At 37.3% G+C, this 26,917-nt stretch overlaps 1 long non-coding RNA gene across 1 annotated transcript in view; it reads left to right on the top strand.

Annotated features, from left to right (window-relative positions):
• Positions 1 to 1,386: 1,386 nt before the first annotated feature.
• LOC114015414 (uncharacterized) overlaps positions 1,387 to 26,917 on the top strand; it is a 68,203-nt gene continuing 42,672 nt past the window's right edge. The window contains exons 1-2 of the long non-coding RNA XR_003559328.2: positions 1,387 to 1,633; positions 7,204 to 7,314. This is a non-coding gene — a long non-coding RNA (uncharacterized LOC114015414). The remainder of the gene's footprint in view (positions 1,634 to 7,203; positions 7,315 to 26,917) is intronic.

Genomic DNA, 26,917 nt, shown 5'->3' with positions numbered 1-26,917 from the left:
AACAGTTGAGAATAAAACACAATTTCTTTTAAAAAAAATATAGAAAACCTAAGAAACTGAGTGGCATCTTAGTTTGATAGAGAAAATATGTATACATGGCACATAGTGTATTAGAGGTCATAAATACCATCGCTGCTGATCATAATTCCTATCAAAAGACACAAACAGGTCTAAGAACTTGCATTAATCTCCTTTTCTATATGCTGGAAGTTGATCTGTGTTTAATTAAGGGTTAGGATAATCTTGTCTTTATGGCTAGGCTGAAAATGAGTAGGTGTGCGAGTCCTGATTCTGCCACACGCTTCCTTTCAGAATGCTTTATCTCTGTTTTTTTTATTTGAAAATTGGATGTAACCGTTCTTTTCCTTACAAGAGCAAATACTGTACTTTACGCTAATTTTATAGTGAACATTTATGGAGTAAAGCAATTTTATTTCCACTGTATGTTGAACTGGGGAGGCAAAGATTTTTGAATATTGGCCAATCTTAAAAAGAAAAAAAAGAGTTTGGAAAAGTTAAATAAAAAAGTGTAAGAGCTCAGCAAACAGTTGAAAGAGAAGCCTGTTCAGAAAACTCATAAAAAAAGATCATAGCAGAGAAGGCGAGAAAAGGCCAAATTGTTTCAACTTCTGAAAAAAGGAGACTTAGCTTTACCTTGTCTTGATGTCCAAGATATTTCTGATTGCCCTTTAATTTCTAAAAAAGAGATAAGCAGATACAGTGAGTGAAAGCCAAAAATGGACCTATTCGGAGTGGAAATAAAGGGAATGTTTTTAAAAGGCCAGAAAGGTAATCATTACAGACAGATTAGAATTTCTATCAACTGTAATCTTTTCGTGAAGGCTAAAGAATTTTCTGAAAGGTATTTTATAGCACAGCAGAAGCGACAGTCTTGATGCAAAAATTGTTGGTCTGCATCATGAACAAGGTCAGTCTAGACTGTCCCAATAGTTCGTTCTGGCCTTACAATCCATAGATCTATGAATTAATGTTTGTAAGTCATGCTGATACCATAATGATGGAGGCCATAGAAGCATGTTAGTCATGCTAACTTACTACAGGTCTTGGAAACAGAAAGGAAGAGAGACTGCTTCCAGAAAGCTCTCTATGAACAGATAATTGCAATATTTTTCACAAGTTAATTCTGTGAAGGGCATCTTATGTTCTGTAATGACAAGTTCTTGTGCATGACTGTGAATCCATCTGCTTTGTTCTGTGGGTTAGCTGATGAGAGAAAATTGGATTTGTTGATAGAGAGGGTTATGTCTTAGATGAGTGGTACAAAAATAGGTCACAAAACAGAACTAAGCTTGCTTTTTTTTTTAATTGCCCCAGATTATTTATTTGAAAAAAAATATACTAAGCTACGTAGGTTGTCTCCTCACAGATTTAGTCATATTTACTAAATAATTTCAAAGACAAGGAAAAATTGTCAGCGCTAGATGTCCTGGATGGAGACATGGGAAAATGGCCTTTTTTCCTAGTGTCCAGGAGCTCAACTGTTACAGAATTCATCTGGAACGTGGCAAGTCTGAGATCCGCCTGCCTGGAAGAATTTCATTTTAAGGTTCTAACCTTCCTAACCAGCAGGTACCGTGATATTATGGTAGTGCAGAGGCAGAATCGGCTCCAGGTGAGCTTTTGGGTTATTTGGTTCTCACTGTCTTGTTTTAGGTGGTAATGGATATTTAGGAAGAAGAACTGAAAATCTTTGCTGGGTATAGCTTTTGTGTAGGGACATTAGGAGGTTGGAGTAATGAATACCATTTTCTTCTAGTGGTAGGGATAAGTATGGTTTCCTGTGCTCCTGTATGCTTTAGCCATGCAGTATTTTATATATATATATGTGTGTGTGTGTATATATATATAGAGTTCTGTTGTTTTCTGGGTGTGATGAAGATGGAAATATTAAAATAGTTGCAGTTAAAATTCAAGAATGTGAACAGTCCTCTTGTCTGTACAGACAGTGACTACCAAAATCGATACCTTTTTCTGAGTTTGTCTCTGTTTCAAGCCCTTGAACAATGAAGGTCACATGCACCTTCATTCATCCCTTATCTTCTGACATTTTTCAAGTCATACCTTGTGTTCAGTGTTCATGCCTGGAGCATTGTATGTCCTTAGCACATCCTTCAGGACAATATATGACTCTCTTATCTTCCTCAATTCAGGGACATGCACTGCAGTTTGAGAGGATACTGGAAGCTCAGGAAAACAAATGGCCATACAATGTCAGATACCTTTCACATTGGTCTTTCCTCTTGACCTGGGCTGCACATTTTCTTTTCTTGTTTCTCATCTGTGCATTACACACCTGGAATTACTTTAAATCTTACTGTTTCTAGTATGCATAAAGCATATGCAGACATGTAAGCTAGAATGTGCTTTGCAAAAAGTTTGGGTGACTAATACTCATCTGTAGAGTAATACAAGTAACTGAGTGTTTGCATTCTAAAAAGGAAAAAAAATAATCAGGTCAAACAGAATGTGTTTGATTCACTCAGAGTACTTAGTAACATTAACATTAATAATTGAAGTCTAGTTGTAAAAACAACCTGATTTAAAACAAAATGGTGAAATAAGTAAATTTATTGAAAAGATGTAAAGTATTTTCAGAGAAGGACATATTTTCTTAAACATAATTAAGTTCAAAAAAGTTAGTGTGAATCTGTATTTGCTTGGAAGGAAGATCGTGTTGCAGCAGGTCAAATCGATAACAAAAGTCACTTAAATTAATTTAAACAATATATCTCAAACTATGGAAACTGGAGACCCTACTATTTTTAGGAAATAAATTTTCCCTGCAACTCTTATGTGTTCTTTTATTTTCTAACATTCCATCACTAACACATGCACAGAGATTGTTCATGTCCTTCTGTACTTCAGAATACGTTACTTTAAGGAGCCTATAACAGATGTAAAATCTAGGCAAGACACTGCATTATTCATTCAAGTCAGTTCAAGTTATTGATTATGGCATTTTGAGGTATTCTTGCAGCTGCTTTTTTTTTATCTCTCTCCTAGACTGATAATCTAGAAAATGAAAATGAACAGGGGAAAAAAAAAGATTGTGGTATTGGTTCTGTTTTCATTTCTTTGTTAAATTCAGTAGCATGTTAATGAGGCCTTTGTTTTTCTTCCCAGCATCACCATTTCCATATCTTGTACATAGTCATCCCTCAGAGAAGCCTGGCTGCATGCATCGTGTCAGCCCTTGGCTTGATACAAAAGTGCAGAATTTTCATTCATAGAGGCACAGCATTTTTTTCCTTTATAAATGCCGAACTGAATGAAAAATACTCCTTAGGGAATTAGAAAATAATGAATGATTGGCATTTGGTGTACAATTTCTTATTCTAGTGAGATTTTGGCATGCCATTCACTAGGAAATTCAGAGTATTGAATGACATCCACATTTACCAGATGGGCTGTCAAGGCGTACTGTGTGTCAACACCTTTGCAGAATATTTGAAGTCTAATTCCTCTTATTTGTGCATATCCAATTTGGTGTTTCTGAATAAGATATTGTATTTATTTTTTCCAATTCTGAAGTTGTTGATGTTAGTACAGCTGTGGCGTGGTCTGTTCACCCACAAGGGTATCAATATGTGGGGACAGGGGTTAGGGGAAATACTTGGGAGCACACATACCCTGAGTAAGTGGTAGAGTGTCCTAAAATCAATGTAGTTCTCTTGCGCTCTTTCATGTTGGTACCTTAAAGGCAGTTTGGATCCTATTGGCATCCAGTAACTAACAGGAACTGGTTCAAAGACCAGCTGGTGGCCAGTTAACGGTTATGTTCCTTAGCAGTTGGTAATAATAAGAGGCTGCTGTTTAAGTATTCAGTAATGACCTTTGTTGGCATGAAATCCTTGGCAAGTCGGTGGATGATACCAAATGGGGTAGAATGGTTGATCTGCATAGCAGATCGTAGCTTCCACTCAAAAAGATACGAACAAGATGAATAAACAGGCTGAGAAAAACTTCCATGAGTTTCAGTGACGACAAAAGCGCTGGTCTGGGCCTGGGATGTAACAACTCTGAGATATGGTGGTACAGGAGGGGGGTGGTGTAGCTAGAGGACAGCTCTGCTTGGATTCTTTGACAACATAGTCCTGTGTGTGCACGTGGGTGTGGGTGTGTGTGAGAGAGTGAGTGAGAGAGAGAGATATGGGTACCGAGTTTCTACTACCTCTTACTTCGTGAGTATCAGTGATCACTGAGAGGTGATACTAAGTACAGGCTGGTGTTTGAAATACATAAATGGTGATTAAGGTTTCCTAATACCATTGCAGTTCTGGAAAGAACCACAAAATCAGGTGCAGCTATGTTATTCCAGGTATGCAGTGTCTTCTGTGTGTTCATTACAGCAGGATAGATCACAAATGAACCAGTTTGAACCCTCCACTGCTGTGCTTTCTGTTAAGTTTTCTTTGCTGTCTAGGCAATACTTTATTTGCTGCAATGTAATGCCTCTGCTTGTTGGCCTATTCACCACAGCCTGGAGAGCAGATTGAATTCTCCATTTGATTTTGTTTCACCCTTCTTGTCAGCTCTGTTTCTCTGTCTCTGATCTTGCTTTTTTTTTTTTTTTTCCTCCTCACTTCTGGATTCTCTCAAATTTGTTCATGTCTTTCCAAGTGTGTTGCCCAAAAGTGGACTTAAATTAGCTGAGGACTTGTGAGTGCTGAGCTGAGCTGGGAGATTTCTTCCTGAATCCTGCAGGTCATAGTTTTTCTTACAATGCCAGTATGATGTTTCCCTCTGTGCAACACCTAAATAATGATTCATGTTCAGCTTGCAATGTGCTATAACGCCCAAATCTTTTTAGCTGCTATCCAACCACTTCATTATGTGGTGATTTATCTAGATTTCTGAATAATAGAGTAGTGGAGCAGTCAACAAGGTTGCCTGAAACTGGTTTCATTCTTGGCCACTGACCATCTAAATAAATATCTTCAGAAGATTGTACCAGCTGCTTGATAGAGCAAATAGCCAAGAGCCAGGAAAATTCTGAGATCAAATCCTAATTAAACTGCTGACTTGCTGCATGACCTTGGGTGGCTACATTCTTTGTGTGGCCATGAGCCCCAAATCAAAACCTCTCAGCTGAACTTTTCTCTGGAGACAAATTAAAAATAAACGTACAAAACAGAACCTGTGTACATCACCGACAGTAACATTCTGTTTGTATTGAACTTCTAACCTGACCCCTGACACTTAATGCAAAATATATCTGTATCTTCCTATATTCTTGTTCTTACTTGTTTATATGGGTTTGTGGTTGCATTGTGATTAACATAGATGCACACAGGATTATTGAAAAAAGGTTTTTGCAGATCTGATCACCTATTTTATCATACAGAAATGTGCAAGATTTTTTTCTGCAGCTTGTGTAAGATGATGCATTTTTGTGAGAAAGTGTATTGGCTTTAGTGCTCTGCGTATGAGCTTCAATACGGAAGTTTACTGCCAGGCATTACACGAATAAAACTGAGTTATTAACTCATGCTGGATTTAGGCTATATGCAGAAGGCTAATGAGTTCAGGGACAACAGGGAAGAAAATGGGGGTGAATGACCAATGTACTAACTGCTTATGAAACTTGAGCAGTAGTAGAAAAACAAGGGGAAGGATATGCAGTTAGACGTGAAAAATCAAAGTACACATCTCTGCATATAGTTTGCCAGGGGCCTTAGCTGGACTGTGTTTTAAATGCTAACCATTCAACCAAACAAAACTGTAATGTGCCAGTTTGTACAAGCAGCAGTTGATACATTTGGCAGCTGAATGGGTCTGAAAACTGTGAAGTTTGCAGGATTCCTGACCACAAGGGAGTACCAAATGGAGGCACACCTGCCTTACTGTAACTGCGGCCAACGGAAGCCCTGCAGTGTGACCCCGCTGATGAATGTATCTGGCGTGGTAGCACTGAACTTCCCAAGCTTGAAGGGAATATTTAATGTCATATGGGTTGAGAGCTCACAGAGTTGCCCCAGATGGTAACCAGATAATACAGTGTTACAGGGCAGACCATTCTCAAGAGCCAAATCCTACCATGCTGTCTTCACAGCATCATTGCATGAATGGTACCCTCTCGTTGAGTGTAATGCAGGTAACTATGGAAGTAGGTGTGCACCACAGAAAAGGCACAAATTCAAGTTATTGTATACCACTCTAAGGATTAAGAGGTAAATGAACACATACGATGTGACACCTTAACAGGATTTCTCTAATAGTATAGAAACACAGAGAAGGACAATGAGAAGAAGAGAGGAAGGTCGGAGAAGGTAGATGGGTAGGAAGGCATGCACTGTTCTTTTCTTAGGTTTGCAGTTGCCTAGTGTTGGTGGGTTGGCTGGCTAGTTTTTCGCAGAAAGAACATTTTTCTTTTCATGTGTTGAATGGTACCTAATGTTTATTGTCATAATGCTGATTCAAGTAATGCTTGGTATGTCTTTACTACATACTGTGAGGAAGACTGGAAATACACAAGTTAGCTGTAAACAATCTATTTTTTTAATGACGACCAAGAGTCCACTAGGTTAATTTATTCTCCAATTTCAATATATTTAGACCTACCTGGGGAAATCTGTATACTGGGAGATTCTGCGCTATATAGATATTTTCCAGACTAGGTGGTTCAACAACAGAGTCATACAGGGGTTTTTTGACTGTTAAATATAGAAAGGAATGTCTGCTTGGTAATTCTGCCGTGGATAAAATGTTGTGCAAGTTTTTGTTCTAAGGTAGAAAGGAAGAATTAAATAATGAACTACAGTTGTGTATCCTGCTGATCACAAGCTGGAAAAGCATAAGCAAGATTTGTGTGAGAGCAGGACATCTGCTCAGGTGCTGATAGGAACGCTGTTATCCTGGAACTTCACAATTGAAATATAGTTTAGTTAAAAACATGAACTCAAGTTGCATACTACCTAGAGTGTTGCATAGTGTTGTTAAGTATTTGGAGATTAGTTTTTCAAAAACAGAAGAAATAAAAATAAAGTGCTTATATTGTTTAACACTAGGTATGGCAGGTTTTGATCTGATTTCTCAGCTTGTGGATCCTTAGTAACTGCAGATGAGTTTCTCATTATCTCTGCAGGACCTTCAGTATCTTTTTTGTCCTCTTGTACCTGAAACTCTGCTACTTCCACAAGTCACAATCATGATCTTACAATTTCTCTTCATATTTCCCTACAGTTGTAAGAAGTTCTCTGTGTGCTGGAGAAAGGTGCCCCAGTTTGAGGATGCTCAGCCAATCTTCTATATAGGAGGCTACTAAGAGGTGGACGTGGCTCTTTGAACAGCAAGGTTTGTATAATGCTAAATGTTGCTTTCTACACTTGTTGTGTAACGTGGTTCATCAATAGCACTAGAAAATTATTAATTGCCCCTTATTCGAACAGTGGCATTTTGCTAGTGTTTCTGTGATTGTTCTCTCAAGTGATAAGGGTGTGGTCTAAAGAGAGCATATTCATACCTGGTTTGCTGATCAACTCAGAAATGTGGAACACAGCTTAGCTTTAATGTGGAAGAATAGCTCTTGCTCACAGAGCTTATTTTTTTACTTGCACTCCCTCTCTCTTTCAAAATCACATCTCTCTCTTTCAACTTACTATATACATGCATATCTACATGTATGTGTGGAGATGCTGGGGAGGGATTATGCATAGAATAGATATTCTTGGTGTTGAACAAAATCTTTCTTTGACTGATTCAGTGACCATTTTCATTAGCAAGCAAAAATCACAGTGACCCTAGATATTTTTGGACAGAGTTGCAACAAGCAAAAAATAACTGAGCATGAGCACCTAATAAAGGAGTTACTGAATGAGGAAAGGTCCCTAAACAATTTACAAAGCTCACTAATTCGAAAATAAGCTAATTTATCCATCAAGTAAGAAGGCCTTACAGAAGTCTACAGAAGCATGTGCTGTAGCTGATTTCAGCATAATTTTTATGACAGCAATTAAAGCTTGATGTTAAACTATATTTTTAATGCTTATAACACCAACTTCTACAACCGTGCTAATGAAAATTGAAGTTTTTCCTTTGTGTTGTATGAAATTTGTGAAAAATGAAAATTTCTCCTGAAAACCTTTTTCACCATCTCACAATGCTGATACTGTCATTCAGTTCAAGAATCAAGTGCTGAATTGCCCATGCTACTTAGCTGAAAACACGTACTTATCAAAATGTTGCTGTCATTGAATTCAATACTCAATTTATGGCAGTAAAATCTGAGACAGTTGCGAAGACTTCTACCATTCTTGGAGAATTTTATCCTGTCTCTTAAGAAAAGTATGGCAAGTCTCATGAATAGCTACTGTTATTGTTTATAACTATCATTTTCTTCAGTATGCACCATTTTACAGTTTTCACTAGTAGAGTCAGTTCCCTTACAAAGGCAGGACAAAGGCATCAAGGAACCATTCTGGTAAAAACACAACTCCTAAGGATAAATATAATATGAATCAAGATAAGAGCACATGATAATATATCTCAATGCAAAGGTATCACGCAAAATACTTTAATGACAGGTGAAGAGTTTAGAGATACCATGTAAATAATGCTGAGATTCTAGATGGGTAACAGCTAGGCATGCATGGGTATGAAATTATCTATGCCAAACTCTCAAAGACAGCCTGTCTGCAAATAATAGACCATTTCTGGGCAAAATGTGAACAAGACAATGTTTTCCCTCAGTACTTCATGCAGTATAAACAAGAATAGAGAAATACTGAGGCCTTCCCTGTCTCATCAGGAAAGCTGACTCTCCAAGAAAAGTTGCTAATGCACACTCTTGTAAAGAGTCCACTCTTTCAACGTAGTTTTCACATAGTTTGCTTGCTGCTCTTTTCAACTATTTACAAGTCAATCAGAACAAAAAGCATAGACTCCAGAGTCAGCAAACATCTAAACTCATTGAAGGATATGAAATGTGAAGGAAGTTGGAGTTTAGTATTTCATGCTTTCTGAATCCCAGGTTTCATGAATTACAGGCCATTCAACAATCTCATAGTTAATCTGAATCCAGGAACAACTGTAGGTCCTGGTTTTTGGCTCTTAGTAATTCACTTAGTAATTTTTAGAACAGAAGTCCTAGGTTTTCATCCCTGTCTGAAAAAATGGTAACATCCTCAAGTCTGTTTTCTGTGCTAGATATATGAGACTTAGTAGGTAAAAAATATGTTGACTATAGACAAATTCTTTTGCAGATTGAAGGAAGCAGAATGCTTTCCAATTTACGTACACAGTAGGAAATAGTATGTTATTTAAGGCAATTGCTTTTGCCTTGTTTCACGAAACTGGCAACGAGGTTGATGTAAACAATGTAAAAGCAACTGAATCTTAAATGGAGGCAGGTTTTCTGAAACACCTGTTCAAGCCAGTATACATAGCAATCACTCTTCTCTCAGGATTTGATCCCCTATATGAACACTAAACCTATAAAATGCACAATATACATGCACAGAAAAGAGAAAACAGTAGGCCTCTTACAATGTAGAAAAAGATCTGCATTTTGCCAATGCAGATGAAAAGAAGAATGTGCTTTTACTCCAGCTTATCTGTCTGAAATAGCAGTACACCCAATGTTTTCACTGATTCATCTGAATAATATTAAATTCTGAACTCCAGTAAATGCTCATTGCTCATTGTTTTCCCAAATAGCCACATATTGTTCTCTTTCATCCAGCCCAAATGATCACAGATGTATTTTAGTTGAGATTTTCAAAACTGTTTCTGTTAGCAGCAGCTGATAACTGAATAAAATGTGTCAAATTGCTTTCAGGACCAACCACTTCACTCAAACACAAAGGCAAACATTTGAGTCTATTTACAGCTTCAAAATTTCCCCATAGAGCACAGCTGTCTCAAGTGCAATTATTTATATGTAGATTTAGTGGCACTGAGGAGTACCCCTCTATCCCTACCCTCAAAAGGCATGAAAGCTGATGACCTAATTTTCTAATCTTTTCCCAGATATTTTATGTGCATCTGACCAAAGTCTGGCCCATTAAAGTAAAAAGGGCATTGCCCTTTAGTGGAATCAAGATTACTTGAAAATCATCTTCAAAACCATTGAGAGTAGCAGTTACTAACTATCTCTCAGCTTTTTGACTGAGTAAAAATTGGAAGAATATCAAATGGGTCTGTTTAGAGAATAAGTAGAGACTAAAGCCACACTTAGATGCCATAGGATCTCTAATCTGGGATACATAAATAGGACTTTTGTCCCTTTAATTCAGAATTCCTTCTTCAGGGCATCTTTTGAAGTAGGGTTCATGCTGCTTTGAGAGTTTAGTCCAGTGATATTAAATTAGGAATGGAGCTAAGAAGGAAACTTCTCTTTAAACAAGGTCAAAAGTATAGATAGACATTTAATTTCATTCTCCTGAAGTGCATGGCTCAGCTCCAAAGACAGAGATGCTTAGAGCCAAGCAGATGGGGCAGCTGCTTGGGTTTGGGTTTTTTTGGTTTTCGTATTACTAGAGGAAGTCAGTTTTGGGGTTTTTTTTAAGAATTAAACTTGTAATAAGTTTTGTATCAATACAATTATTAAAGCCCCTTTTCTTCCTTAGAAAATTATAAAGAATGTACTTTCTTGGACCTTTTGAATACAGATAGTCTCAGCCTGAATAGCAAGAGCAGCACATCAAGAGAGAAGATATATGTACAATAACTTTTGCTTACATTCAGCCATGGTGACACTCTGGAACTACATAGGACAGGCACTAATCATGACTGGTGAATTCAGAATTATTCTCATCTGAAGGATAGCCAACAAAAAGCAAACATACACGTCAAAGACTGGCTTTGGATTATAATATTTCAGAGGTGTCTTGTGTGCTGCTATAGCTGAAGTTAAAAAGGATTTAGTAATATGAACTCAGTTTTTTGTGGGGTTTATGAGTGAGATGACTTGAGTTGTTCTGGGTGGAAAAGTAGCCTGCCAGTTCTAGTCCTAGTCCAGAGTATGCTGTATATATTTCCTGTTTTAAAAACAAGAAGAATTGGTATGTATCATTGTCCTGGCTTCGGCTGAGATAGAATTAATTTTCAGCTTGGTGGCTAGTGCAGTGCTGTGTGTTGGATTTGGCATGGGAGCGGTGTGGTCAGGGACTTTTTTGTTTCTCAGGCCCTGCCAGTGGGAGGGCTGGAGGGACACAGGAAACTGGGAAGGGACACAGGAAACTGGGAAGGGACACGGCGGGGACAGCTTGACCCCAACTAGCCAGAGAGGTATTCCATACCATGGGACATCACGCTTGGTATATAATCAGGGGGTGGGGGGAGTTGCCTGGGGCTTCCTGATCGTTGCTTGGGGGCTGGCTGGGCCAGCGGGTGGTTGAGCAGCTGTGTTGTGTGTCACTAGTTTTCTAGCCTCCCATCCATTTGGATTTCATTCCTCTCCCCTTCTCCCTCCTTTTCATTATAACTGTTACTGTTATCATTACTATTGTTCTTTCGGTTTTATTCTGTTTCAGTTAGTAAATTGTTCTTATCTCAATCCTTGAGTTTTACATTCCTTTCTGATTCTCTTCCCCACCCCTCTGGGTGACGGAGGAGTGAGCAAGTGGCTGTGTGGCACCAGTTATCAGCTGGGGTTAAACCACGGCAATCATGCATATGCAGTTGCGTAAATATGAAGGATCAAACCTGCCGCTGCTTACTAAAAGCACAGGTATATGTTAGAAAGTGCCATTTGCCCTTATGGTTTCATGTGTGCAATGGCAAAGCCAACTGGAAGTGGGCATTAGGTTACTTCTGTGAGGGACTGTGTACACTTAATAGCCATTATCCTGACTCCCCTTTTTACTACAGTCCAAAAATTCCACATACAGCCTTTTCATCTGCTAACAGAGCTGCACATACCTACAGGTTCCCATCCTTAAGTAAGAGTATTTTACACGACCTATCTTTTTGACCCCTTATAGTCTTTTTCTACCCTGCTGTTCTAATGGGTGCCAAGTATTGGTGGCAAATGTTGAGTGTTTTCAAATCAAAGTGAATGGAAAGTAGTAAGTTTGGGCAAAGATCGGTGCATTGCAGACTGAGTCCAGGGCATGTTACTTGTCTTCTCCCAAAAGTTGGGGGCTTTGTGTTCATGCCTGTTTAATAGAAATGGTATACACTTTAAATATGTATCTGCACCCGAGCCTAGAGCTATTACACGTTGATGGTCTACAGTGTGTATTTTTAAAGCATTTATAATTAGGTATTTAGCTATCAGACTAAAATAGTTCCTTCAGAGACAGTCTACGTATAGTACACATTTGTAGAACTCTCATATTTAAATACATTATTTACCACAGGGAGACAGGAAATTGTTTCTTCATACAAATTCCAGTCTCTCAGGCAGGTATTGCACACTCTGAGAAATGTACAAACATATCACTTACCTTAAAAGGACCCCTAAAATATTACTCAGTTCTGCCTGAGCCATTTTACTCTTGTGATTAAACCACAGTCAGAAGCTAATCTGCATAAGCTCCTGTGTTGAAATATAAGTTTGGTGTCAACATTATCAGTGCATTTTCTTTGAAGCTGAATGAGCATATGTCAAAGATACAATAATAAAAAAAAATTATTAACTGAATGCTTACAAATGACTGATTTTAAGTTACCCATGACACTGGTTTTCTTAGATGTAAAATTCTAGCCAAACAGGAAAGCAGATTCATCCATGATACTGATATGCCTCAGTATTTTACAATCAACACTTTAAAATGTTTTGCACACTTTGTTGTGATTGCTGGTGTATCCACATTGTCTTTTTACAAATTGCTGAATCCAGCCCTTCTGTTGTTGCCATTTTGGCAAACACCAAGCAAGAAATTTGGTGTTCTTTTTCATACAGTTAAGACTCTCTCTTTCAAAACCACTGAGGGTTACTTTTTTAGGAGATAGAAAGTTTAACCTTTCCTATAATACTATATATGGTCTGTGAGTTACTGTTTTTCTGAATATATCATGTATGTGGAGATACTGTATATCAGAAATTTTTGACAAATGTTTTTCCTTCAGAAGATACCTGCTTGTCAAAAACAGAGCTTTGCTGGACAGTCATGATTTGAAAGAAGCTTTTTTGGATTGGAAAAGCATTTTCTGAATTTGTGTGCAAATCAGAGCAGGGATTTGAACCTCTCTCTTCCACGTTCCAGAGCAGTGCTGTGATAAGTAGACTACAAGTGGACAGTTTTCATGAGGTTTCCCATTTTTGTCCCTTTTTAATGTTTGTTGTGTTTTTTTTTTTTTCTCTTGGTTTCCTAAGATCATTGTTTCAGTGCAGAATGGGAGGATTTTGAAATCTCAGTGCTCTGTGGGACACTAAAATATATTTTCCCTTCAAATCTGATTTTAGTAATATTTCTTCACTTGAGTCACCCTCTGAGGTGCCTCAGATGTAAAACATTACAGTTCAGTTGAACTGAGGATGTGGCTCAGATCTGTGGGGTTTTTTAAATGCCCGCCATGGTTGGTGAGAGATAAACACTCTGGGAATGTGGAAAAAAGAAAGCGAGCTTTTTGACTTACGGAATTAGCAGTATCTCATAGTAAAAGCCTAGCAAATTACTTTCAGCCAATTTGTGCTAATTAGCCCTTAATTATTTTCCGTGTGCAGCACCTCTTACTTCAGTTTGCATCTGTTCTGCATTCATAGTAAAACTTAGAAGTGTCCCATCTTGAGTATCACATTATCTTGCAAACTACTGAATTTTCCTTCTCCTTTGCCTGGTGGCATTTCTGCAGCCAAGCTGCTGAATTAGATGATTTGTTCACTAAAAATAACCAGCTTTTTAGTTATTGCATGAGGTACCCACAGTGGTTTCCTTTAGGTAGCTCCCTTTTATCCTGACATAAGAATTCTGGGATGGTGGCTGCAACCCTAAGGGTGTGAAGTGCTTGTCTTCAAAGGCAAGAGCTGGTGGTTTCACTGTAAAACACTGCCTCCCAGTAAAATCACTGCTAAATGTACATACTCTGCATACAAGTTGTACATAACATTTAGTTTCTGCATATTATTTTTCCCACTTCCAGTATTTACTGTCAAACTACTTTCCAGCCCTGACATATTTCAGCCCTCCCACCTTCCCTTTTTCTAGTTTTTTTTTTGTTTGTTTGTTTTTTGTTTTTTTTTTTTTTAATGGACCACAGCAATTGTACTCAGTTTAATGGGACTCTTAACCTGCTCTCAACTTTTTCCAGCCTTCTCCCCCCATCCTCCTCTGCCTGGCCTTTGTTCCTTTCTTACCTGCTCTATTTATCTGTTATTCCCATCTGCATCTTTGTCTCTTTTTTTCACTTCAGCTGTTGCTGTATGTCTGTCTGTTCTTGAACTAGTTCTCCTTCTCCTCTGTATTTGGACACTATACAGCAATTCCGGGAAAGATAACTCTTGCTGTAGTTGCTATCTAGGAGAAGAAATGCATCTACTTCTAAATGCAGGTGGACAGTTTGTTTTGACACCAGTAATTATCTGTAGTATTAATGTATAATAATTATTTGGTATTCCTGAAATTAGGAATAAAACCAGTTCATTGCGGTTCAGACATGACTGTCATGTAAAAGTACTGCTATTAAATAGGTTTTCTGTATATTCCAGGAAAAAGGGGAAGCTTGGGGTTTTATTTTATACCAACTGTTCCCCTTTTTCAATGACTGATTATCTGAAGATTCTGTTTTATTCCTGGAATATTTGGGATTAAAAAGACCTCAAAAAATGCCAAGAACCTTTAGCTTCTGACATAACTGAATTGAGTGTGTTTCAGCAGAGGGTTATACTATGTGGTCAATAATTGTATATAACCCATTTGCTGCTAAATAAAATACCCCATCAAGAGATAGAAGAGTAACTAAGACATTGGGATGTTTGAAAGCATATAAAGCAAGATAATATCTTATTCATCCAGTTGAGACAGATTTCACTCTATTCATCAGATTTATCTTTGCAAAAATCTCCTTTATTTGCAATTTAAATTTTGTGTCTTACATTCACAAAGATTCATGTTTCATGAGCATCTAGAGTAGTATTCCCAATATGAAAAAGTGTTTCATTCATTAATAAAGGATTGTTTTACAACTCATTTCTACAGTACAGGTATTACATGTAGTGTGAGTGTATCATCAAGAAAGTTTTTAATGTATTCCTATTAATATGTCTTTTTTTTCCACCTAACATTCTATCAAAAAGAGAAAATCCTATCAGCATCACTAAATCCTTCTTTAAGGTTTCATTGATCTTAGCCTTAGAACAAGATTATAAAAAGAGTCCTACACACAGATAATGTCTAGAGGATTTTGGCTAATCTTAGCACTCATTTTAGATTAGATCTAGTCATATTCAGACATGTAACTATTCTCGTAGATAACATATGCCTACCAGTGTTTACCCTTAATTAAGATGCAATAATTGCTTCTGTTACCTTCGGTCCTAAAAGAGTAATGCCAAATATATTCATAGACCTTTGATGATAAATGTCTTGTAGTCAATGTATAGCATTCCAGGCTCAGGATCAATTCTCCCTGATGAGGAATTCTTTCTAACGGTGAAAACTTGTGCAGGGAATAACGTAATCTTCATGTATCCTAATGTTTCAGACTGTACTTAGGTATTCAGCTCATTTCTTTATGCTTTAGTTTCCATTCTGCAGAAACTTGTATATATATATATATATATATATATAAAGATTATTCAAATAGCTTTTTGTCAGTGAGTGAATTATTTTTGAAAGGACAGCACATAAGAAAAATGTGGAAATTACCATAAAAGTTGAAGAAAAGATTTCATTTTCACTGTACCAGTTTTCAGATGTCAGGCTGTAAATAGAGTCTTACAAAGACTAAGGTAGCAATATAAGGAAACAAGAATTTAGACTCCAGTTTTAAAATAATATGGGTAATACTCTGTACCTCAAATTTGTCATTTGGTTGCATAACTCTTCATGGACTTTCAGGATATCATCAGTTTTCAGGGTGTCTTTTTTTATCTCACATGTATGCGTATTTATCAGAACGTCTACATTTTCTCTTCCTTCTAAATAAAGTTGTATGCAGTGATATTTTGGGGTATCTTTTATTATAAATATATAATGTTATCTAATGCATTGCTTTTCATAAGGGAAAACGTAAGTCTCCAAGGGTGTAACATTTGTTTACCGCTGGCTCTTTTTCTCTGTGAGAACATTTTGCTTTGCATTATTAGTTAATAGCAAGGAAAAATGGAGAGAAAAATTACTGCTGCATAAACAAGCCTGTTACACAGATACTAGAGATTGTATGATTTATTTTTTTTTTCTTTTTCAGGGTAGTTTTTGAATATCACAAGGGTTGAGCTTACACAGTTTACCAGCCATAGTGATGGCAGAACTATTCAGGGCTGAGTTCTTAAACACATTAAAGTTCGTGATTAAAATCCCCTTGGCTTAAGCATTGGCACAATAAGTCTTAGACTGTCAAAGGGATTTGTGTTGTGTAGCTAAAATGCTACTTTTTTTTTTTTCCCCAGCAGCTAAAGAAGTGGTGTCTTCCAGTAGCAATTTTTGGTAGGAGACTGACAAAATATCCTTCTGAAAATGCTTTCAAGTATATGTTCCTTCTATGTCCTGACTGACAATAGGGCTCGATAACGTTATACACCTCCTTCTTACATGGATAACATCATATAAATAACATGACATAAATGAAAGCTGCAATAGCAACTGAAGCAGCTGCTGTCTTTTCATGTAAATGTTACAATTAAGTGTTGTTCTGATGAACGAGGTAAGGTCATGTCTTTATGTATTTCTGTTCAAATTACACAAGTTTCAATATAGTGGTTGTTATTTTGTATAATTACTTTATGTCTCAAAAGTCATTAATGCTTTGTTTTAAAGCACCTGTTCTAACTAACGGTGTGTGATGTTAGAAGACAGACAGGATGGGTTTTACTCTGTTTATGTTAAACAATTAATATACTGGAAATAGCACAGAGCCTAATACAGTTGTATTGTGCTATACTTAAATCTCAAATCACCGGGATTTTCTCACCTTTGCTTGATACCTTAGCTACTCTTCCCTTTTATTCTTACTCAGTGAAGCACATCGATCTGTGCAACTTTTTGTATCTACTTCAGACTCAGTGCCCAAGGATATCATTATAATTAAGCCTGTACTACATTCCTGTTTTGCATAAGCATGGCTGTGCATCAGTAGTTTTTCTTTTTTTTTTTGTTTGTTTGTTTGTTTGTGGTTTTTGTTTTGAGTCTAATACTGTGTTTGGTATTGTCTCCAAGAAAGTTATCTGTTTGTTTCTTACGAAAGATGGCTTATGTTCAGACTAAGTTGAGATGGTGGGCCTTACTGCATTGCTGTAATAATTAACAGTAAAACTTGTCACGGTCCACTCAGTGGACTCGTGATGGTTCGTTTACTATGATCTCAAAGTGCAAAAGTCAAGGTGACCACACCAAGGGGTTATGCTTCAATAAAACAGCACAATTTTATTGTCTGCCTGTAAAGTAGCATGCGATAGGTAGAATGACAGAAAGTGAAGAAAAGATAAAGCAAAAAGAAAAGAAAAGAGGATTATAGCCACCACCACGGGTCCAAGGTGTCCCTATGGTCCCAGATCCAGACAGCATCCCGCCAGTCCTTCCAATCGTCATGATCCTTGGTGGGGAAGATCTCCAAAGTTTGGTTGCTAAGGAGCCATCTTTTAAGTCAAACAATACACCTCGCTCCTCCTCTGGCCCATGGATTGTTGCCAGTCTCCACCTTCTCGAGCAAGGCTACCACGCACGTCCAAAGAGGAGTGCCCGAGGTGTGTAGCTTGAGACCAGGAGGTGTGTTTTTGTGTTATAATGATATTATAATGAAGAAAGTTCACTTGAAGTTCATGTTTTCTGGTTTGTTTTTATGACAACGGTTGTGATCCATCTTCTGGACAGCTGTTGTGTGGCCTTCTTGTAGTTGTTCCTTCCAGTGCCAGCTATCAGGGAGCGGCATAGTACTCCTCGTACCATGCAGTTCTCCTTCCCAGGGTCTCTGTGTCTCGGTGTCCATGAGGACCACATTCCATCTCCAGGTCTCTGTTAGCAATGTTGAGACAATATCGTTCTCTTTAAACCGACTCTTACAAAACTCCTAGTGACTTCACACAGGTTTCTACCACAGTATCTGTTTTTTTCCGTTTCACATCCCTATCCATTTTTTTTACATTTTTGGAGTAACTTAATCACATTATCCTTTGGTAGGAATGGCTATCCTTTATTCATTTTAATACAGTTCATTTGAGGAATATAAAGATATTAATATTAAACAATCTACTGTGTTTTAAGCAGATCATAAATTTTATAGTCAACATATTGCTTATTTAGCCATGAAATATCCAATGTGTATTCTCCTAATCAGGCTTGTTATACTCCCTGAATTGTAGGGCAGTTTGCGATGTACTTATGACATCGGGGTTATCAGTTTTAGAAAGTCTGAGCCAATAGACCTTTCCAGTTTCTAAACCCTGTTCTGTCATGTATATGCTGTATAAGCTTGCACAAGTCCTTTAACCAGTGCTAAAACTGAGTAGCTGAAGTTAGGAACCTGGGTAAGTGGTCTTGGTATTGTGGAGCGTCTAAGAACCTAGCAGCCACAGCTAGCTAAGCCATCAAGTCTTTTGTCTCTATCTCCCCATCAATTAATTCCATTTAATAGTCAATGGTTAAGCCTGAATGTATTAGCACAAACTTGCTTCCCCTTTGCCATCTCTGGAATGGGGACAGTATCTGCACCTAACACTTGCCTGTAAAATGAGAAAACCAAAAGTAATTACATGATTAATATCTGGGTTGTTTTTTTGTGTTTGGTTGGTTTTGTTTTCAGGTTTTCTAAAAAGATCCTTTTAAATACATTTTTAAAAACTGATATCTACAAGGCACTGATGATGTTTTCCTACTCTGAAAGATGTGTTGTATATTACACATGCAGTAAGACAAAAGCTTTTGAGAAGCATGTGTCTGTGTATATACTGTGCAGCTGCTTTCTACCTGCACTGACTGATGCTTTTGGGACACACTGGATTCATTATACACTGCATGAAGTATAGTTCATATGTCTGTTTCTGCTTCTTGGAATTAGTGGCATAACTGTTCATACAGAAACCAGCCAGAAGCACTGGACTTGCTTCACAACCATGCATCAGCTATGTAAGATACGCACAATTTGTTCCTGAAGGTGAAGGGGATTGAGACTGAAATACTTTACATTCATTTTTTTTCGCTTTGTTTCTGGCATTTCTGGATATAGCACAGCAGGTTGAAGACATTAATCTTTTAATAAATTTGGAAATACCATTAATGTTTTCAAAATGCTACCAGTCCATATTTCTAAGCAAATATATGAATGCATAGGAGCACTCTTCAGAGTGCAGATGTAGCAAGTGCCTTGTAGTTTCTGTTGTAGCATGTAAAATACAAAAAAAAAATTGGACATAGGAGTGGTTAGAAAATAACATTACAGTTGTGAAGGCAACTAAAACTCCAGGATTTTCTGTGTTCCTAAATTGCAAAGTCAAGTTTAGATGCAGAAACCTTTCAATTAAATAATTAAGAAGTACTAAATGCTGAGCTGGCTAGCATATTTGATTTTTTTTTTATCCTAGGATTTCTATGCATGCCCATTTGTGCATGCATTTGGATGCAATTGCACAAGGCTACACACTATTGGCACACAACTCCTCCTTTCCAGTGGTTTTTCATTTGATGATCCACTCTCTATATAGTTGTGAGCTGGTATATTCATGCCAGACATCATGCAAAGGAGATGAAAATTGGGATAGAAGTGTTAGCCTTATTTCCGGCAATACAGCCCAGCTACCAAAATAACCATCTGGAGTGGCACTTCAGGAAAAGGTATCCAGGGCCTATCAGTGCTTATTGTGTTTGGAAAAGTTCAGAGTCTTTAGTAGCACATTGCTTAGTGATGTGTGCTACAATCTAAACATGTTATGTTTTTAGCACAAACTTAATTTATTGTTGACAAGTGACAATCTCTTCATTAATTTCACTGTGTAATCTTTGTCTGATTTCAAGTGTGTCTGTAAATCCTTATGCTATTTTGGCAAACAAGTTACTAGCTTTTTCAAAGGTAAAGACATGAGAGCTCTTTGAAAGAGGTTAAGTCTTCTGGAGAGCAAAGTGCTTCGTGAAGGCAGGGGCCACTTTTTCTTTCCTTTGAAGATAATAAAAATATGGAGAGTAGCTGGTCATGAACAAAATGATCAGGGTGGCATAACTAAAGCGTATTGAATTTGTGTTGAGGATCCCAAAAATGGCAGTTCCATTTGTTCCACACAGCTTTATCCTCTAATTCCTAATCACAGTGCTGTCTTATTGTGCACAATGAAAAGACTAATTTGACTAAATCCATTCATAAATGACAAAATCAATAGTTCTCCTTTTGAAAGTCACTCAGCATATAGAATATGAGAATTTATGGTTAGTTTACTGTTGTCATGGATGGGTGTCTCTCTCTGGTAGTAACTGATAAAGCAGCTTTTGAAGCCAGGCTGTCTCAATAAAGTACTTAAATCCATCTTAATGTACCCCGGGGAAGCAAGTCTGAATTAACCTAGTACCTTAGTTTTGCAACAATAATAAGGTGAAAGGGAGTATGCAGCAGAAACTGATTATAATAAGTGATACAAAAGGAGACAGCAACAATGAGGCAGCAGTAGAATAGGAACTGGGATTAAGGGATCTCTCACCCAGCCATGTGCAAAAATGTTGAAAATTAATGTTGTATTGTTTAGCTAACAGCTGTCAAGTCATTCAAGTCATTGTAATGTGTAGTATGCTTGCTTTCCTCTTCGTCTCACCAAGAGCATATTAGAAATCATATTCTCTTTCTTCTGAAGAGTGACAAAGTTAATCCTTCCTTGCATTGCTGTTAAGGCAAACTCATAGTAAAGGCTGTCTCTTAGATTTGTCAGTTAGGATATTTACGTAGCGTGAAACTTTGATGTTAAACTGGCATTTGATGAATAGGGGTAAAAATCACTTAGGGCGATATTCCTCCTAGCTGTTTTGTTTGTGTATGGCAGAAGACGCGAAGGATGCAAATACGCCCTAATGCATTTGTGGTGCTACTGTAATCAGAGAGAATGCTGCATTCCTGACATCAGCTAAATACTAAGATATGTTCTTCTGAGAACATATGACACCTAAAAGAGACCAAGGAGGAATCCAAGGTTCTTTCTGTTTCATTAAAATAATGTGTTCCCTATAATCATAATACAAGAGAAAATAGTAAGAAAAATGTCCTTATTAAACAGACTTGAAAACCAGTATTACCAGACGTTCTTAAAATCTGCTGTCAGGTAATGTCCATATAACTCTACTCTGACATCTGTTGTAGTTTCTCTTCTAGTTATCCTGGTTTGTTGGTCTCTTTTTACACACAGGTTATAGTATTAATAAGTTACGCTTGGAGTTGAAAGGATTTAGTACATTTATTTCTAAAAAGCAATGTTTAATATTACAAATTAAAGCTAATCTTTTTTGTGGTAACTCGGCATTTCTAAAATTTTGCCCATGGTAAAAGAGAATCAGAAATCAGAATAGGTTGGTTGGGACATTTTTATTTGTGTTAGATTCAAACTTTGTCCTCGATAAGCAGAAGTTAGACACGATGTCTTTTAGCCCTTAGTGTTCTGTTACAGGTGGTGATAACAATAGATGTTTGGAGTGTTTGCTTAATGCTAGGGAGCAGTTGGCTTCATTCTTACGTATTCCTTTTGCTCTGATCATTGTGTTTCTGAGACAGGGCATCTGACCCAAATACTGTGTGAATAATAGGCAAATTTTATGGACATAAAACAGAACAAAGCTTTGCATAAGTTTCTTTGATTTTTACCATCTCTTAGACAGTGCTAAGGCTTTTTTACTTTTTTAGATGCCACTTGACTCTTATGAGAAAGCAGATTGAAGGTATTCTTTCAACTGTTGTGGTGTTCTGGTGCTGATCAGCCAGGAAAACCACTGTGTTTGAACCACGCAGGTGGAAGGGGGTTTCTCTTTTAAAAAACCCCAAAATACATCCAGTATCAGTTGTGGTAGTTTTAATGTAGATGGAAAAAGAATAATAATTATTTGCATTAGAGTAATCTTAATTTGTAGCTTATAAGTGACTTATGCCAGAAGTAAGAAGCACGTGGAGCTTGCAACAAGTGAGGATGCACTCGTGCATAACAGTGTTGACATTTGTTAGCAAATACACTTCTGAGTCACTGCAAATAGATGCACTGTTGTCCCGGAGAAACTTGTATTCTCTGAGAACACTGTGCAGCAATGCATGCATAATGAAATACTCCCCTGCATTGGCACTTGATTTTAGAAGCATGCTTCCTCCATTTTGAGTGACTCCACTGAAAAAATGCTGCAAATACATTAACTGTTTGAAGGCTTCACCATTCCAGACTTCCAGCAATTAAGGAGAACTCACAACTGTGTAGCAACCATTTTTTAAAATAATGATCAAGTATTTCAGAAATAATTTTCTTAGTAATTTGTTGTTACTCTGGACAAAAGTAGGATTCAAGATGGTTATTACTTATAAAAGCAAATTGCATATTTTGTTTCTGAAGAGAAGGACATAGCATCCCTTTACAACTTTGAGCAGCCTGTGAATCATGTGGTAGCTCAGCCCCAGCGTTTGCTTCTTGGTGACCTAAGGATGTTTCCATGGTGATTTGCATTTGCTGTTTACCCCAGTGCTCACCTTGGTATGACTAGCAATACTTGAGTGCTCTGAAATTAACCTCTTCAAAACTGATAGTCACACCTTGTAATCTCTTAACATTCTCGCCGCTACTACTCTTCTCCGCACTCTCATTTCAAATCCTCTGTGCTCTGTGCAGTATTCTAAAAATTTCTTTGTATGATTCAGTCTACAAATGAGCACTACTTTGTTACACATCATTTAGTTACGTTTTTCCTGTAATCATTATGTCACCCCTTGTGGATAGCGTTGCAAAATATCCAAGATACTTGATACAACACACTGGGGAATATAAAAATTAAGTGAAAAAAGTAAAATGAAGTGAAAGAAAATGTTTTCATACCCAAATATGATTGACATTTTACTGATTCTTTTTCCATTAAAGAAAATTATTTTTTAAACCCTCTGTTTATGATCATTTATCAATTCAGTTAAAAAAACCTACCAAGAGGAATGATACCACATAAAGAGTTGCTGCTGTGAATATATTGCATCTGAAGAGCAGGAACCATTTTGTCACTTCATGCTGTCAGCTGTGCCGTGAGCCTCTGCAGTACTGCTCCTGGAGGCTCACTAGGAGCGGTACTCCTGCTTTTCTTGGAGTCTTGTTACTATACGATGGATTTACAGTGAATCACTTCTCAATCCTAGTGGAAAGAACACAGGACTGTTCAGTTATTCCTTTTACTTTCATACTTACCTGAATTAAGAAAGTTCCTAGACCTTAATACTCCAGAAAACAAAGCGCCCAGTACATGATGAGGTTGAACAAGCTATCATTGCTAAGCCATATTCACCTGCACTGATACTGGTCACAGTCTTCATGTCAGCTGCCAGCTGGTCAGAGGCTAATCCACTGCAGTCTACCTATGATCCATTAAAATATTCTTTCCTCATCCAAACTGCCTTAACACTAGAACAGCCTATGATAGGCTGTTTCCATTAGTTTATAAACTGAAACCATCCTTGACTCAGGCTTTCCACTCACTCCACAGACCTTTTTTTCCCCATGCTTTTGGTCTACTAAAAAGTATTTTTCTAATATTTACAAGGGAAAGATCAACTACAAGAAACAGTACATGAGGTGCAGATTCTGTAAACAAATACTATTTTTCTCTAACAAGTGGTTTTCTCATCAATCTGTATTTTGTTCTTTCTTTTGGCTGAACCAGGGTCACTCACTCCCGTTGTATTGGTAGCTGTGATTTTTCAAGATTGTCATCTTTACGTAGCAGTAATCTGTGCAATTTTTATTTATTTTTTTTTCCTACGTGGCACTTTCATCTTTATCAGACACCATTTTCTTTCCTTAGCAATTTCTCACAAATAATATGCTTGCAGCTGTATTTTGGTGCAACTGTAGACATTTGGTGTGAAGTTGGTAGTTAAAGAGCCATATACTGAAGTCTGCACACTCCATTCATTTTAACAGGAGCAAATGTGCGAGTTTTCATTTTGTAGATAGAAATTCTGAGCTTTTTTTTTTGTGTGTGGTTAAAATTTGTGACCCTTTTGGTTTTGTTTTTTTATTATTTATTTTTTATTTTTTTCCTAAAAGCTTCCTCAGCTGAACACTTCAGCTGGTAGTTTAGGTTGACAGATTTGTTAGCAGACGGCAGAACAGGAGAAAGCCAGGCTGATGATGGGCCTGGAAGGTACACACAAAAAGCCTAAAATGCTGGTACAGTCAGTGAATGAGAAACGAATGCCAGTGATAGTAAGATAAGTATTGTTGCCAGAAAGGCATTTTTTTAGCAACTGTTCAGTAGAAAGACTGAAAATGATCAGTGTTGGCTACTGAAGGCATTTTAAAGGTATCATAATACACTGAAAGTCCACATCGATTCTTTTAACATTGAAGACAAAGGTGCAGAACGGAGCTATTTAGACAATGACCTGGATACCAAAAGAAAATCTGAGAAGGAAGGTAAATAGCAGAGAACACAAATGTAAGCACTGAATATATGCAGGATTTTTCAGTGATGATAAGAGGGAGAAAGCTTTCAACAGTGTAGGTGCAAGAGCCCAGTTTATTCATTATCCAAGATTTTTAAAAATGAATAAACTTTTTCTCATGCCTCAGATTTAAAATCCACAGGTTGCAAGACGAATAGATGTTGGAGGGTGGCTATGCATTGATTTCTGAACTAGCTTTTTTATTTGAAAGCCTGTTAAAGAAATGCATTTCAAAATGTAGATGCTCTTTCTAAAAACTTTCAGCAAATGCTGGTTTTATGCCATCATCTCTATGAGATGTGAATTTTTACAGTAGTGCATATTGGTTGCACAGTCTGGACCTGTTGAATAGGATTGTTTACAACCACAGAAACAACAAAACCGCTTACTATTTAAAAGCATAGAAAAACTATGAGAGATATGAAGGCTAACTGGGCCAGCTTAGATAAGGTAGCCGAAAGGGGAGTTATGTTCTCAGAATAGAAAATGGTACATATTTGTATATAATCTGTGGGGGTTTGTAGTCTGAAATAGAGGTATGTGCCAAGTCTGATCTTCACTTTACGGACATTCAACAGGGCATCAACCTCCACCTACAATACATTAGATGTAAATGTTCTATTTCTAAGGCCAAATTCATTCAACTTACAGATTTCCACTTGTGTTGAAAATTGAATTTTACATGCATATCCTTTTGTGAAAAATAGCATCAATATAAAAGCTAGCTCAACCAAAAAGTAAATAATACATATTTTCCTTACTGTTTTCACTATGAATCAATGTTTAAATAGTGGAGAAAGTAATTTTAAAAGCTTCCTGGGATTATTTTTTGAAAGATGCAGTGTTTTAATTTATCATTTTAAATGTGCTGACAATAAGCATATTTTAAAACCTTATGGCACAATGCATCAGGTTACCTAATATTAATTTACTTTTTATAGTTTATTTAATATAGTATTGATTGCATTAGCATTTGGATTAATGACCTTTTAAATGCTCAAAGACTAAAGCAGTTGTCTAGTAAGATGAGAAGACAGTCATGAGACTGAAATAGTTGGCCAATCAGCTTTTTAAAAATAAATTAAAGATTGTGTAAACCAAAGCAATGTTGAAAATTAGGGCTTTCTAATGAGATCATCAGTTCTAAATCAATACCAACAGGGTACACACTTCTGTTTGATGTTCACTATGTACTTGAGAGAATTTCAGTAATCGATCCCTGGCATTCTGACTTGTGGATGCAAAGAAGTCCACCTCAGTGAAGTGTTTAGGACTGCAAAGCAGAGCACTGTGCAAGTACAAGGAATGTAAATTGGACTGTTTCCAAAGGGAATAGCTGAACTTTCATAATCGTATGTTAAACTCAGTGAAAATCATACAGTGGATTGAATTTGAAGCTGATCCTTTGTAAAAATAAGGAGATGCATAATTTGCCTAATCTAAACCTACTCAGGAGAAGAATCTCGGCTGGCATTTTCTCTGCTGAGCTCAATAAGGGGATAAAAAATGCAGTTGTGATGATGGCAGTGAACTCAGGAGAGCACAAACAGTAAAACCTTCCCTACTCCCAAGTGTGCAGTCTGACACCGGTACTGCAGTCTTCAGTTGCTTTTGCCATATCTGCATATCCATTTCTTTTCATGGTTATTTCTCTCTCTTTCTTTTTTCTTTCCCTTCCTTTCCCTGTCACTGTGAAGACTTTCATGTACTGACTTACAAAAACCCGTGAGCAATTAAGAATATTAAATCAATAATGGGAAAATCACTGCCCTTTATTATTTCACTCTTTGTTTTCCAGGATGTTTGAATAACTGTTGGCACTTGTGCTCCTTAGAAATACATTACTTCTTTTTTTTTTCTTTTTTTTTTTTTTTTTCTTCAACACACACCCATCAAAGTACTGTTGTGGTTTAACCCCAACCAGCAGCTAAGCCCCACGCAGCCGCTCACTCACTCCCCCACAGTGGGATGTGGGAGAGAAGCAGAAAAGTGAGAAAACTCGTTGAGTTGAGCACTGGGTTGAGGTAAGGACAGTTTAATAGGCAAAGCAAAAGCCACGCACGCAAGCAAGGCAAAACAAGGAATTCATAGTCGGCAGGCTATCCCCAGGAAAGCCGGTCTCCATCACACATAGCAGTTATGGGAGAATACAAACACCCTAATGGCGAATATCTCCCACTTCCTTCTTCTTCCCCCAGTTTATAAG

Source organism: Falco cherrug, chromosome 14 (genome assembly GCF_023634085.1).
Source record: "Falco cherrug isolate bFalChe1 chromosome 14, bFalChe1.pri, whole genome shotgun sequence".
NCBI lineage: Eukaryota > Metazoa > Chordata > Aves > Falconiformes > Falconidae > Falco > Falco cherrug.
Note: the sequence above shows the minus strand (reverse complement) of the source record. Positions and strands in the feature narration are given on the sequence as shown.